Genomic DNA, 15,309 nt, shown 5'->3' with positions numbered 1-15,309 from the left:
TCCAAGCACTGTGTAGTGGCTCAGTTTCATGCTGCCTTCCCAGGTGCATCAGTAGGAAGCTGGAATGAGAGTAGAGTAGTCAGGCCTTCAACTGGCGCTCCAATGTGGGATGCCCCAGCACTCACCCTCCAAGTGACTTCCTTTAGCTTTAGATGAGTCATGTTATATCAACGATACTGGTCCATTAACACCTTGGGTACATTTTATGGCAAAGAACTTCCAAATTTATGGAGGATGTTACGGATCTATGACTTAAAAATATTAATTTCTGGTATAAATATTTTTGTCAAAGAACTTTCCCCTAATTAAGACAGAGATAGAGATCCAGCTATATGAGGTAAAAAAAATGTATTTATTAGAAATTTAAAACCTGCGATGGATGTTTCTTTGCTTATGGCTTCATTCTGCCTTATACTGATGGTGTTAAACTCTGACCTCTGTGTTCCTGCACAAGGCTACCTGTAAAGAACCACCTGATACTCTCACCTGTTCTAGTCAGACTCACCTCCATCATTTTTCAGTGGTTGTGGCTTCCTTGTTGAGATGGCTGTACATCTCCAGGCCCTTTTTCTTTCTAATATTACAAAAACTTGCTAATAGATACAAAACTAGTACATATCCATAGGGTGATAAGTAATCCATTGCATCTTTATCCAACACAATGATGCATTTCTATTAACCAGAATCCTTTGCAGCCTATTGTTGTGGGATAGGTGAATCCAGGTTATTACCTCCAAAGAGGGAGGAATTTGGGGATGAGATGTAGATAAAGGTTAGCAAAGCAAAGTGAAAGTACACATTCAAGATGAATGAAGGCAAGCTCTGGAGTGAGCTGTGTCCAAAGTTTAGGGTCATCCCTTTATGTGATATGAGATTATGTTTTTTGTGCTGCTCTGGGTAGATATTTCCAGGAAAGAGTTGGGATTTCCAGGAGTTTGGTTACTGGCCAGTTTCTGACCTTTTTAAGAAGTCTTGGAAATTTCATGGCATCAGGTGCATGATGGGAGCGTGAGTGTCAGCCATGGTAATTTTACCTTAATGATATTATAATAGGTTAGCAGTCATTACGGGGTCACAGTTAGCAGCCGTGTTGGATAGTTTCAGCCGGAGCTGATTGTGGGTCTTGGCTTTGCTGTGATAGTGATTTCTGCTTTCTGGCCTTGGAAGCTGTTTGAGGTTACACAGGGTATGGTGACATATTTCCTCTGGCCATTTTCCTGATCCCTTTCTCCTTACCTATAACACTTGTAGTCCTCCAGATGTTAGTTTCTATTCCTACCACTTTGTAGATTTGTCAAAGATAACCAAAGGTACAGAACCCTTTGGAATCAGATAACCCAACACTGGTAGGTTTCTCTAAATACCTAGAGTTCTATTGAAAGGACGCCCTGTAATTTTTTAGCTCACTACCAAATCTTTCACATTTCTTCCTGGTATTTTTAATGGATCCAAAGTTTTCAGGGAAAAATTCTGTACATCAAGGCCTTGGCAGAGAATATCATTATCAACTGAGCCCTGTCCTAGTGATATCAAATGAGAGAAAGTCTATCTGTCTATCTGCCCCTGCCCCTACCACACATGGGGCATAATTAAATAAAAAGATAAATTCCATTCATTTCTCTGGCAGACAGACAGCCTAGGCTTGAGTTTTGAAGTTAGTAGTATTCCAGAGTGCTGTTTCTAACACAGTGTTTTGGCTCCTGTAGACAATGTCTGCTGACTTGCATCCTCGGATCACATCTAGGGACATGGTAAGAAGCAAACCCACAGAACTGGCATGTGACTTCAGGGGTGGGGGTGGCCTGTGTGCAGATGCACACCTAGGTTCAGCTGCCACTCCTTCAGCCCTATCCCTTTCACCCCTCCAAGACTCTACATGCTGAAAGAGGACCCTGTAGGCCGGCGCCGCCGCTCACTAGGCTAATCCTCCGCCTAGCGGCGCCAGCACAGCGGGTTCTAGTCCCGGTTGGGGCGCCGGATTCTGTCCCGGTTGCCCTTCTTCCAGGCCAGCTCTCTGCTGTGGCCAGGGAGTGCAGTGGAGGATGGCCCAAGTGCTTGGGCCCTGCACCCCATGGGAGACCAGGAAAAGCACCTGGCTCCTGGCTCCTGCCATTGGATCAGCGCGGTGCGCCGGCTGCAGTGCACCGGCCACGGCGGCCATTGGAGGGTGAACCAACGGCAAAGGAAGACCTTTCTCTCTGTCTCTCTCTCTCTCACTGTCCACTCTGCCTGTCAAAAAAAAAAAAAAAAAAAAAAAAGAAAGAGGGCCCTGCTCCTGCCTCTTTATGCTTTCCACAGGAGGGGCGTGTTCTCCCGTTCTTTTCCTGGAGTTCCCAGATCAGAATCCTAGAGGACAGGGCCCCCACATCAACAGTTTTAAAGCTCCCAGGTGATCTAATTTGCAGTGGAGGCTGAACAACAATTTATTTAGGTTATAAAATTTCTCTAAGAATAGAGATTTTTTTAAGTGTCTTTGCAACTCTGAAGCATCATACACATCCCATGACAGGTCAGAAAATGTCATTAGGAATGTTAGCAAAATATTAAGAATTCCAGGAAATTTGCTGCCCAGAAAGAAGGACCTCGTTGAGAGTTTCTTATCCATTTAATGGCAGAGCCAGGAATAGATTTTTTTCCTTTTTTAAATTTTTATTTAATCAATGCATTTTTATATAGATACACCTTTAAGAATATAGTGGTTCTTTCCTCCACTCCCCTCCCCCCCCCACTCCCATCCCACCTTCCATTCCCTCTCCCATCTCCTTATTCATTATGGATCATTTTTAGTATGACTTTATACACAGAGGACCAGTCTATTCATAGACTTCAACAATTTGCCCCCACACCCACACACAATATATAGAGTACAGTTTGGGAAGAGAATTTGCAATCGATTCTCGTATTACAATTCAGTAGAGACAGAGGTCCTACCTGGGGAGTAAGTGCACAGTGACAACTGTTGTTCCTTTAACAATTAACACTTTTTTATGACATCAGTGATCACAGGAGTAGATTCTTAAGGTGGCTCCTATGACCTTCGCTCCATGATGCTTTGTCTAGGATTGTCCTGTTACATGTGACAAAGATTCTTTTCTTGACCAAACTCTAGTTAGACTTCTCTGAGCCTCAGTAGGCCTTATCCTTGGGCCTAAGAGCTCAATTTTAGCAAGAATCCTGCTAAGTCAGTTTAGCCACAATCCCCCACCCTTGTCTGACCAAAGGCCTTATCTCCCACCATTCCCCAGGTGATACCTAATCACCTGGTTTGCCTTCACCAAGAATCCTGTTAGGTCAGTTTAGCCAGAATCTCCCCTTACCACGGATGTGACCTCTTAGTAATTTTCCAGTCATAATTGTACTGAATGAGTGTTCTGAATTGCTTCATCTTTAACACCTGGCATAGAGAGATGCCCAGGTGGGCTTCACTGCATCCTACAGGTCCTTTCCGAGCAGGGGGTCCTCTCTAGTTAATGACGTAAGTCAAGAAGAGTGAATGCCTGAGAGGGATGGTGATCCTCCCTGCAAGATGGCGGAAGTCATGCGGCAGGATCAGAGCACAGCCTTGAGGAACTGAGGGTGATCCCTGGCCCACAGCCAGCAAGGAGACAGGGACCTTGGCCTTACAACTGCAAGGAATTGCATTTGGCCAACAACTGGAATGAACCACGATGCAGTTGATCCAGAGAGCCTCCAGGTAGGACTCCAGCCTGGCTGATGACTTCAGTTCAGCCTTGGGAGATCCCAGGCACAGCACTCAGCCAAGCCCTCTTGGGCTTCTTGTCTCCAGAACTGTGGGATAATTAATGGATGCTGTTCTAACTCACAAAGTTTGTGGCAATTTGTTGTGAAGCAATTGAAGTTTCACTGCATTTGGTATCTTCATGAACTGGCAAGCACTTGGCCCTTCTTAGCTCGAAGGCTAAGGAATTTGAGTTGAGCTGTTATCTCTGCTAATGACAACCCGCTGCCTTTGTTGCCTGGGTACTAGGAGCCAGGCATTTTAACATGATGCTTTGAGTTTGTCATTCCATTTTTTTTTTTCTTCTAAAGATTATTTATTTGGAAGGCAGAGTTACAGAGAGGCAGAGGCAGAGAGAGAGAGAGGTCTTCCATCTGCTGGTTCACTCCCCAGATGGCTGCAACAGCTGAAGCTGTGCTGATCCGAAGCCAGGAGCCAGGAGCTTCTTTTGGGTCTAACATGTGGGTGCAGGGGCCCAAGGACTTGGGCCATCCTCCACTGCTTTCCCAGACCATAGCAGAGAGCTTGATTGGAAGTGGAGCAGCCAGGGCTCGAACTGGCACCCATATGGGTTGCTGGCACTGCAGGTGGCAGCTTTAACCTCTATGCCACAGTACCTGGCGCCCCATTTGATTTTCAATGACTATCCATAAGCTGATAGGAAATATCCATGGGACAGATTAACAACCCTGGGCCCAGGAAGGTGAGTGCTGTTGGTTGATGAGAATGCTACAGTTCAAATCAGTTCTGTCTGACCTTGAGGGTTTGTACTGATGACATCCAATGATGTGGAGTTTGTTTGCTAGAACACCTGTAACAAAGTACCACAGGCTGGGTGGCTTGACAGCAGAAATCTGTCTCCCAGTTCTGGAGGCTGGAAGTCCAAGATCACTGGGTTGGCATGGCTGGTGCATCCCGAGGACGGTGAAGGCAGGGTGCGTTTCAGGCCTCTCCCTTAGCCTCTGGGAGTTTGTTGGCAGTCATCATTCTTCCTTGGGTAGCAGGTACATCCTCCTGATCTCTGCTTTCAGATTCACATGGCATTCGCCCACTGTGTGTCTTCCATGTGTCTACCTCTCCCACTTTGGATACAGTCATATTGGACTAGGGCCCACCCTATTGATTTCGCCTTAACTTGATCACCAGCTAAAATCCCATTACCAAATACAGTCACACACACACACACACACACACACACTCAGGAGTAAGGACTTCAGCATCTTTTAGGGAACAGACTTCAACCCTTTGTAGACTCAAGCTCTTATTTCTTACCTTCAGGACCAGAGAAACACCTATTTGCCGAATTGTAATGCCTTGCCCCATTAATCCTAGATTGGAAGACAGATAATATCCACGTCCTAGGCAGAGCCATAGGAAGAGTCCTTGTGTTTTCTCTTCCTGCCCTTTCGCTCTTCCTGTTTCTTATCACTCCCTCCTATGCCTTGGGGCTATCTCAGTGTCCTCAGATCTTAGAGGGAGGAAGTCAAATCCTACAGACCTGTTGTCTGCTGTTCCCTGCGTCCTGACTCTGATCCTGCCTGTGTGCAGCGGAGCTGCAGAGAGGTCTCTGCTCCCACTGAGAGAGTCCTGCAGGGGATCGAGGGGTAGGGATGGGGTGGGGTTGGCAGAGGCTTTAGGGCTTTGATGAGGTTTTCCAGGAGGAAAGAGGGATCCAGGCAGAGGCTAGAAGTCAGAGAGCCCCTGCTGCTCTTCCTGGACTTGCTTCTCTCCCACCTTGTAGCAGGTGAGCCTATCTGTGAAGCAAGCCCTTCCATTTGTTAACCGTGTGCTGCCAGCCACACCTTGTTCTCAGGACTTTCTGAATAAGATCTTAGATTATCTCTGCTAACAGAATTCACATCTGCAGTGTTTTCTAGTTCTCAGAGCGTTTTCTCTGTAAAATGAGGTGCAGAGGAGAAAGGGGTGGGCTAGGTATTATCGAAGGGCTCTTCAAACAGCAAGGTTCTTTTCTAAAATGAACAGAACTATTGCCATTTGACAGGTACAGAAACAAGGGCAGAGGCTTGGGGGTTGAGCCAGCATTACTAGGGTACTCTACTGCAAAGCCATGAGCAGAGAGCTGTTTTCAGGCTTGTTGGGCCAACATTCTGTCTCCTATACTTGTCGCCTATCCAGGAATTGATTAAAGCAGGGCCAGCACCGGGAACTTTATCTGCTGTCTTGGTAGTATCACCTTTACTGCTGGTACTACTGGTACTCTGCTATTGCCATCAACTCTGCCATCTATTTAGTACCCACTCACTGCCATGCCACTTCCAGGGTTGGTATTATCCATAGGAGTAATAATGAGTTTATACTATTCAACAAGGAAAAGACTTTAAGCAAGTTTAGCCTGACTGGCCCTCAGTCACCAAGGAGTGAATGAAGAGCAAGAATTTGCAATGTGGAGTCCAGGTTGAGGATAAATGGCAGCAGAAGGCACCACACTTGCAAGGTGACTTCATCTCAGCAACCCACAGAGCCTGGCAAGGCAGCTCCACTGCACGCAGCTGCCACCGCTCCATGCTGAAAGGGTGAGGCGACCTCCAGGGACACCTGTGTGGAGGGCAACCTTGACCCAGTAGCTATCTGCTTACGCCTTGAGCAGGTGGCCTGCAACACTCTGAGCCAAGAACAAGATAGGGAAAAAATGCAGCATGCTCATTCTACATGTGACATGGTGCCCTTGACTTCTAGGCTGTGGAAACAGGCAGCCTTGTGTTGGGCTGGGAGGGAAATGAAGACTGAGTATACTCTCCCAGCAGCCGTCCTGCACGTTCTCAACTCTGCCTTAGGATGCTGTGCAGGTCTCCGACATTCCCTTGCAGAACCCAAGTGCCCCTTCTGTCCTAAGGATTTCACCTTGATTCTCCTGGGTTTGGGCTACCCAAAGCCCAATATAAGTTCTATCTCACTCACTCAAGCACAATAAAAATGAATGAGCAGGAGCTGGCTCTATGGCATAATGGGTTAAGCCACTGCTTGCAGTGCCAGCATCCTATGTGGGCTTCAGTTCAAGTCCTGGCTGCTCACTTCTGATCCAGCTCATTGCTAATGTGCCTGGGAAAGCAGTAGAAGATGGCTGAAGTGCTTGAGCCCCTGCACCCACGTGTGACACCTGGAAAAATCTCCTGGCTCCTGGCTTTGGATCAGCCCAGCTCCAGCTGTTGCGGCCATTTGGGGGAGTGAACCAGTTGGATGGAAGACCTCTCACACTCTGTCTCTCTCTGTAGCTCTGCCTTTCAAATAAATAAATAAAAATCTTTAAAAGAAACTTTAAAAAATGAATGGACATTCTGTCTCTGTCACTCATTCAGACACAATAAAAATTAATGAACATGTTAAAAACAGAATATATGACAAGGTTTGCAGAATCTAGGATTTGGGAAGCAGAAGAGTTGGGGTCTGAAAAGGAGCCATCAGAATTAAAATCAGGGGGCTGGCGCCATGGGTCACTTGGTTAATCTTCTGCCTGCGGCACCGGCATCCCATATGGGCACCGGGTTCTAGTCCCGGTTGCTCCTCTTCCAGTCCAGCTCTCTGCTATGGCCTGTGAGGGCAGTGGAGGATGGCCCAAGTGCTTGGGCCCTGCACCCGCATGGGAGACCAGGAGGAAGCTCCTGGCTCCTGGTTTCGGATGGGTGCAGTACCAGCCGTGGCGGCCATTTGGGGAGTGAACCAACAGAAGGAAGACCTGTCTCTCTGTCTCTCTTTCTCACTGTAACTCTATCTGTCAAATAAATAATATAAAAATTAAAATTAAAAAAAATTAAAGTCGTTGATGGGCATTTAGGTTCGTTCCAGGTCTTAGCTATTGTGAATTGAGCTGCAATTAACATTAATGTGCAGACAGCTTTTTTGTTTGCCAATTTAAATTCCTTTGGGTAAATTCCAAGGAGTGGGATGGCTGGGTCGAACGGTAGGGTTATCTTCAGGTTTCTGAGGAATCTCCAGACTGACTTCCATAGTGGCTTGACCAGTTTGCATTCCCACCAACAGTGGGTTAGTGTCCCTTTTTCCCCACATCCTCGCCAGCATCTGTTGTTGGTAGATTTCTGAATGTGAGCCATTCTAACCGGGGTGAGGTGAAACCTCATTGTGGTTTTGATTTGCATTTCCCTGATTGCTAATGACCTTGAACATTTTTTCATGTGCCTGTTGGCCATTTGGATTTCCTCTTTTGAAAAATGTCTATTGAGGTCCTTGGCCCATCTCTTAATTGGGTTGTTGGTTTTGTTTTTGTGGAACCTACCTAAATGCCCATCAACGGTAGACTGGATAAAGAAATTATGGGATATGTACTCTTTAGAATACTATACCGCAGTAAGAAACAACGAAATCCAGTCATTTGCAACAAAATGGAGGAATCTGGAACACATCATGCTGAGTGAAATAAGCCAATCCCAAAGGGACAAATACCATATGTTCTCCCTGATCGGTGACAAGTGACTGAACACCAAAAAGGAAACCTCCTGAAGTGAAATGGACACTATGGGAAACGGTGACTTGATCAGCATAGCCCTGACTGTTAATGAACAACTTAATACATTATCCCTCTTAGTAGTTTTTTTTGTCTGTTCTACTTAATATGACTGGTTTAATTCTGTAATTAATACACAGTTATTCTTAAGTGTTGAAATTTAACTGAAATGTGATCCCTGTTAAACATAAGAGTGGGAATAAGAGAGGGAAGAGATGTATAATTTGGGACATGCTCAAGCTGACTTGCCCCAAATGGTAGAGTTAGAAACATACCAGGGGATTCCAATTCAATCCCATCAAGGTGGCATGTACCAATGCCATCTCACTAGTCCAAGTGATCAATTTCAGTTCACAATTGATCATAATGAAAGGACTAAGAGTCAAAGGGAGCACATAAACAAGTCTAGTACCTGCTAACACTAACGATAGAATAAATAAAGGGGAGAGTGATCCAACATGGGAAGTGAGATACTCAGCAGACTCATAGAATGGCAGATGTCCTAAATAGCACTCTGGCCTCAGAATCAGCCCTAAAGGCATTCGGATCTGGCTGAAAAGCCCATGAGAGTATTTCAGGCATGGAAAGCCAAGACACTCTGGCAAAAGATCTCTGTGAGTGAGATCCCAGTGGAAAGAACAGGTCTTCAAAGAAGGAGGTACCTTTCTCTGAAGGGAGGAGAGAACCTCCACTTTGACTATGACCTTGTCTAAACAAGATAAGAATTGGAGAACTCAGAGGGCTTCCATAGCCTTGGAAACTCATGACTGGAGCATAGGGAGATTACTGATGCCATAGACAGGAGTGTCAATTGGTAAAGTCAACAACAGGAGTCACTGTGCACTTACTCCTCATGTAGGATCTCTATCCTTAATGTGCTGTGCATTGAGATTTAATGCTATAACGAGTACTTAAACAATATATTTCACTTTGTGTTTCTATGTGGGTGCAAACTGTTGAAATCTTTACTTAATGCATACTAAACTGATCCTCTGTAAAAAAAAAAAAAAAAGAAAAAAAAGAAATTATCAACTCCCAACTTGACTCTCACTGGGATTAAACATGACAATAGGTCTGATCTGATTTCATCATCATTTAAAAAAAATCATCTATTATTTTTCACTTTATGTTTCTGTGTGGGAGCAAACTGTTGAAATCCTTACTTAATGTATACTAAGCTGATCTTCTGTATATTAAGATAATCGAAAATGAATCTTGATGTGAATGGAAGGGGAGAGGGAGTGGGAAAGGGGAGGGTTGTGGGTGGGAGGGACGGTATGGGGGGGGAAGCCATTGTAATCCATAAATCGTACTTTGGAAATTTATATTCATTAAATAAAAGTTAAAAAAAAATTAAAGTCCAAAATCTGTGATGACCCAGACCTCTTATGGAGATGGTCCTGCCGGTATCAGGGCAAATGGGGGTGGTAAGCCTGTGAGTGTGGAAGGGATCCACCTTATCACACCTATTGACAGAGACAAGGGGTTGCAGCAAGGTGCACCCAGAGCTTATGGTTCCCTCTTGTTCCTGGAGACTGAAAGAGGAAAGTTTTTCACAAGGGCTTTCAAACTCCTCTTGATTCCTTCACAGCTAAGATCCTTGTTTGGGAGCAAAGTTTCAACCCTGTTGAACCAGTTTCATAATCCATAAAGTGGTCCGATGAGGCTTATGTCACGATTCTAGACAGGCTCCAGAAAGCATCTAGAATATGCAGTCTAATCTGATGGGTGCTCACTGTGCTGAGGCTCACAGCACACGCTGCAGGTTACAGACATTTGAGTTACAGTTCTGACTCTCTCTTACCATGTGACCTGGAGCTAATTAGGTAACTCCTTTGACCCTCAGTGTCCTGGTATGTAAGACTGGAAAACTCCTATCAGGTGCATAGGACTCTTGTGAGGAATGAGTAGAAAGCTGTAATTGGCTATTAAGTTTTTCTTCTCCTTGTTGGAAGAGACTCCACTGTTTGTAAAATTAGTTGTCTCTTCTTTACCTCTAGTGATTTCCAAAATAAGCCAGCAGGCCCCTGTGTTCTGGACTCCCATGCCTCATGGGAGGCTGGAGTCTATTGGGGTAAGGTGAGACCTGCTGAATTGGAAGCCAGCCCCTGTTCATTCATTTTTCTTGTGTTTGAGAATGAAAGAAAGAATGATCTTTGTACTGGTTCACAGCTCAAACATCTGCAACAACTTGGGTTGGGCCAGGCTGAAACCAGGAACCTGGAACTCCATCTGGGTCTCCCACGTGGGTGGCAGTGACCCAAGTCCTTGAGCCATCATCCACTGCCTCCCAGGGGTGCACTAGTGGGAAGCTGGATCCAAAGCAGAGGTGGGGCTCGATCCGAGGCTGCACCCTGATGGACCATATAGCCATCACAAGCTCTGGCTTAGTCTGTTGCCTTGCAACAATTTGCAATACTCTTAACCATTTTCTGAGCTTTCAATGTCCTTACTTCCTAAAGGTATTAGTGTTTTGCAATAGGGGCACTATTGGTCGAGACAGGCCTTCACTTTTTGAGACTTTTGTGTGCCTTGTAGGACATTTAGCATCTTTGGGGTACCTGTGGTGTTCCTAGTGAAAGGATCATGAACCTGATACCTTGGTCCCTTGAGAACCCTGTTCCTCTGTGGTTCTCTCAAGTGATGGCTGTTTTCTGTCCAGTGATCTTTACCTACTGAACCTGGAGTCAAGTAGTTGTCCTCCTAGCTCCTTAATGCTGCTTCCAGGCCATTCTGCCTCCCTCCTCCCCGACTTCTCCAAACCATTTTCAATTCCAAGTCGTCAGTCCCTCTTCTTGTCTTAGCCATCTACCACTCTCCAGATCCTCCTTCTGACTCATCAGACTAGGCCCTGGCTCACTGTCACCCTCACAGTGCTGTTCCCTTAGAATTCCTGGGGACAATACTACCTTCTCTGCACCTCCTCACCTCTGCTGGTTTTGTCCCCTCTCCTCCTTCAGGCATGCACTCCCTCGGTCTGACTCTAAATTGCTCCATTAAGGGAACTGCAGCTGTTCCCTCCAGTGAGTTTCAAGAGTCTTGCATTTTGGTCATCATTTTCTAGTTCATTCTATCTAGTGCCTGAATCTCAACAATTTTTCAACCACAGTCAATCTCTTTTTCCTTTAATCTCTTTGCTATTCCTTATCCCCTCGGTGGTCTCTCATTGTCCCTGGACACACTAGGCAATGGAGGCACTACTGGATAGGACAGATCTACATTTTTTAGAACTTTTTCTTTTTTTTTATTTGACAGGATTAGACAGAGAGAGAGACAGAGACAGAGAGTAAGGTCTTCCTTCTGTTGGTTCACTCCCCAAATCGCCACCACGGCCAAAACTACACTGATCTGAAGCCAGGATCCAGGAGCTTCCTCCTGGTCTCCCATGTGGGTGCAGGGCCCAAGCACTTGGGCCATCCTCCACTGCCTTCCTGGGCCACATCAGAGAGCTGCACTGCAAGAGGAGCAACCGGGACTAGAACCCAGTGCCCATATGGGATGCCAGCGCTGCAGGCAGAGGATTAACCAAGTAGCCACGGTGCCGGCCCTGGAACTGTTTCAAGCATTGCTATGCTCTTGCGCCAGGACACTTGTTGTTTCTCCAAATTCCTTCAGGGTTGACTTCTCACCTCCTGGGAGGGCTTGCTCCAATGTCATCCATTGCATGAGGCCCACCCCAATCATTTTATTTTAAATTGTCTCCCTCCTCCCTCACTACTGTTACTCCTTGTCCTCCACATCTGGTTTATTTTTATCCATTGTATTTATCACCTAACATTTGTATGTTTCTCTCTTATTTGTTTCCCTAGAATGGAGGCATTATGTAGGCAGGGAATTTCATTCACTATAACCCAGCAGGTAGAACCCTGCTTGACATATATTTGGTGATTGGTAAATATTTGTTGAATATTTATTGAATGAAAAAAGATGCACTAGGACTGCGTTTTGAACCCAAGTTGGTAAGTCTAAAAAATCCTCTTCACTTTATTACTGTATGTTATTTCAAGATGAGTGCAGTTATAAACCAGATCTGTGGGAGCCACTGTGTTAGATGTGAGTGAGAGCGCAAGGAAGGGACTCCACAAAACACCCCAAATATAGGTGGTTGGCAGTATAGTCACTTAAAAGCAAGCTTTTAATTTTTTTTATATTTTTGTGTTTCTTTGAAAGGTTGAGTTATAAAAACAGATAGAGAAGGAGAGAGGGAGAGAGAGAGAGAGAGAGAGAGAGAGAGAGAGAGAGAGAGAGAAAGAGTCTCGCATACACTGGTTCACTCCCCAATGGCTGCAATAGCCCAGCCTGGGCCAGGCTGGAGCTGGGAGCCAGGAGCCTCTTCTAGGTCTCTGACATAGGTGCAGAGTCCCAATCACTTGGGCCATTTTCCATTGCTTTCTCAGGCACACTAGCAGGGAGCAGGATTGGAAATGGAGCAGCCCAGAGCCTATATGGGATGCTGGTGCTTCAGGTGGCAGCTTTACTTTCTATGCCACATCACTGGTCTCTAAAAAACAGTTTTTTAAAGTGCAAATTCGGGGCCCACACTGTGGTGCAGTGGGTTAAAGCCCCAGTTTGCAGCTCCGGCATCCCATATGGGCGCAGGTTTGAGACCTGGCTGCTCCTCTTCCAATCCAGCTCTCTGCTATGGCCTGGGAAAGCAGTAGAAGATGGCTCAAGTCCTTGGGCCCCTGCACCCATGTGGGAAGACCTGGAAGAAGCTCCTGGCTCCTAATTTCGGATCAACTCAACTCTGGCCATTGCGGTCATTTGGGGAGTGAACCAATGGAATTGAAGATCGCTCTCTCTCTTGATCTATCTCTCTGTGTAACTCTGTCTTTCAAATAAATAAAATAAATCTTTAAAAAAAATCAATAAAGTGCAACTTCACTGGACCTGCTGACACGGTAAGGGCACAGAACCAGTCTCAGTGCTACGTCGTCTTGCTCTTCCTGGACCCTTCCCTTCCATGGAGCTCTTCCCCTCTTCTGTATACCTATTTTCTCCTTCTCTGCCTCTCATTCTCTTACCTCTCACCCCTCTGACCCCTTTTTCCTCTCCTCAGATTTCTCAAAGAACAGAGCAAATTATTTTTTGGGAAGAATTTTAATTTCCAAGGTGTGGGAAAAAGGAATTGGTCCCCTATCCCGTGACTCCCCTGAGCCCCTTGTGCTGTAATGAAATGAATGGCCTGGAGGAAGCCGTGGTGAGGGCGGGTGGCTTGGTGGCTCTGTGTTCAGCTTCTCTCTCCCTGCCCACTTGAACCCTGCTGTTCTACAGGGATGAGCAGTGCAGGGCATACTTGTCAGCCGCCCCTTCCCCATGCTGCTTATAAAACCGAAATATATGACAGTTGAGCCTAGAGGTTTTGAAGAAAATGAAAGAGGGAAGGAGAAACCCCTCCAGGAAGTGAATCCTAAAGCTCATAGAAAAACATAACCCTTTTTCTGAGTACCAGGTTGTAATTTCCATGATGAGTTGGCCTGGGGGAGCACAGTTTCTCTCCGCTCTTAATAAATGAACCCACAGTAGCGGCGCATGGTAGAACTAGAAGGGCACGTCTGAGGTTGAGACCCTTGCCCTGCAGGTGGGGAGCCTCCGCTCCTAGGGAAGTGTGTTGCACAGAACTTGGCAGGCTTCGCTGGGGACTGGACTTTGGCTTCAGGAAGAGTTGGGTTAAGCCTTGCTGCGTTATTGTCCATTTTTGAAACCCCTAGCATATTAGTTACCAAGTTTGTGCCTTAGTCTCCTCTTCTGTTAAAGGGAGATAATAACAGTCCGTGCTTCGCTGTCTTGTCTTAAGGGGAGGTACATCATGCTGCTACTGATGACTGGCATGCATTTGGGCTCTTACGCTGTGCCAGACACGGTGTTCAGTGTATACGGTTTGCCCAGAGAAATGCTTGACATTGGGCATTCCAAACATCTCAAATCTCACTGCTTTCCAGGACTATACAGGAAATTGGGAAAGCACAGGGGAGGGACAGTCAAGGCACATGAAAGGTTCGGCTTGCCTGGAACCTTGGTACGGAAAAGAGTACTCACCAGTATGGATTAAGTTGTAGTTGCAGAAAGAAATGACTCCAACATCTCAAAAGCTTTATTCAGCAAAGTGTATTCCACATTCAATCTCTTTCTCTCTCTCTTTCCATATTTATTTATTTGAAGGAGTTACAGAAAGATAGAGACAGAGTGAGTCAGTCTTCTGTCCACTTGTTCACTTCCCAAATGGCTGCAACAGCTGGAGCTGAGCTGATCCGAAGCCAGGCGTAGGAGCTTTCCCCTGGTCTTTAATGTGGGTGCAGGACCTGGGCCATCTTCCACTGCTTTTCCAGGTCACAGCGCGGAGCTAGAATGGAAGTGGAGCAGCCAGGTCTCGAACCAGTACCCATTTGGGTTGCTGGCACTGCAGCCTGGGGCTTTAACCCACTGCACCATAGCGCCAGCCCGCACACTCAGACTTTCTGTCCAACACAGGATGTACTCAGCATTGTCACCCAGCACTCTTGGCTCATGGATGCTCCATCTGGACATCCCTATTACAAGAACATAGGAAAGAGGACTGGAGTAGAGAAGCAGCAACTCAGTGCTTCTACTCAGAAGTAACATCTATTTCTTGTGCTCACATTTGCTGGACCAAGGAATCCATTTGGCAATGGCACCTCAAATTCGTGGAGGAAGAGGACTCTATCATACATACATTCCAGGAAAGCTAAAATGTTTGTGAGTGCCTTTATGACTGCAGGCCACCACTGAGGGACACACTCTGGATAGCATATGTCATTGATGTGATGTTTAGAGAAAAGAATAGTGAGAGCAACCGTGCACTGGATACCTATGATAGATAATGCCAGGTATTGGACATTCAGGGAAGAGAGACTTCACATGATTTGTGCTCGGCAGGCATCTGGCCTAATGGCCTGGCTACCAGTTAAGATACTTTTGCTTCCATATCACTGTACCTGGGCTTGATTCCTGCCTCTGCTCCTGACTCCAGCTTTCTGCTAATGCAGACAGCGGAAGGCAGCCATCATGGTTGTAGTACCTGGGTCTCTGCAGCCCACTTGGGACATCTGGACTGAGTTCCCACCTCCCA

The sequence above is a fragment of the Oryctolagus cuniculus genome, chromosome 1, assembly GCF_051225735.1.
Source record: "Oryctolagus cuniculus isolate XC-2025 breed Fujian yellow rabbit chromosome 1, ASM5122573v1, whole genome shotgun sequence".
Lineage (NCBI taxonomy): Eukaryota > Metazoa > Chordata > Mammalia > Lagomorpha > Leporidae > Oryctolagus > Oryctolagus cuniculus.
Note: the sequence above shows the minus strand (reverse complement) of the source record.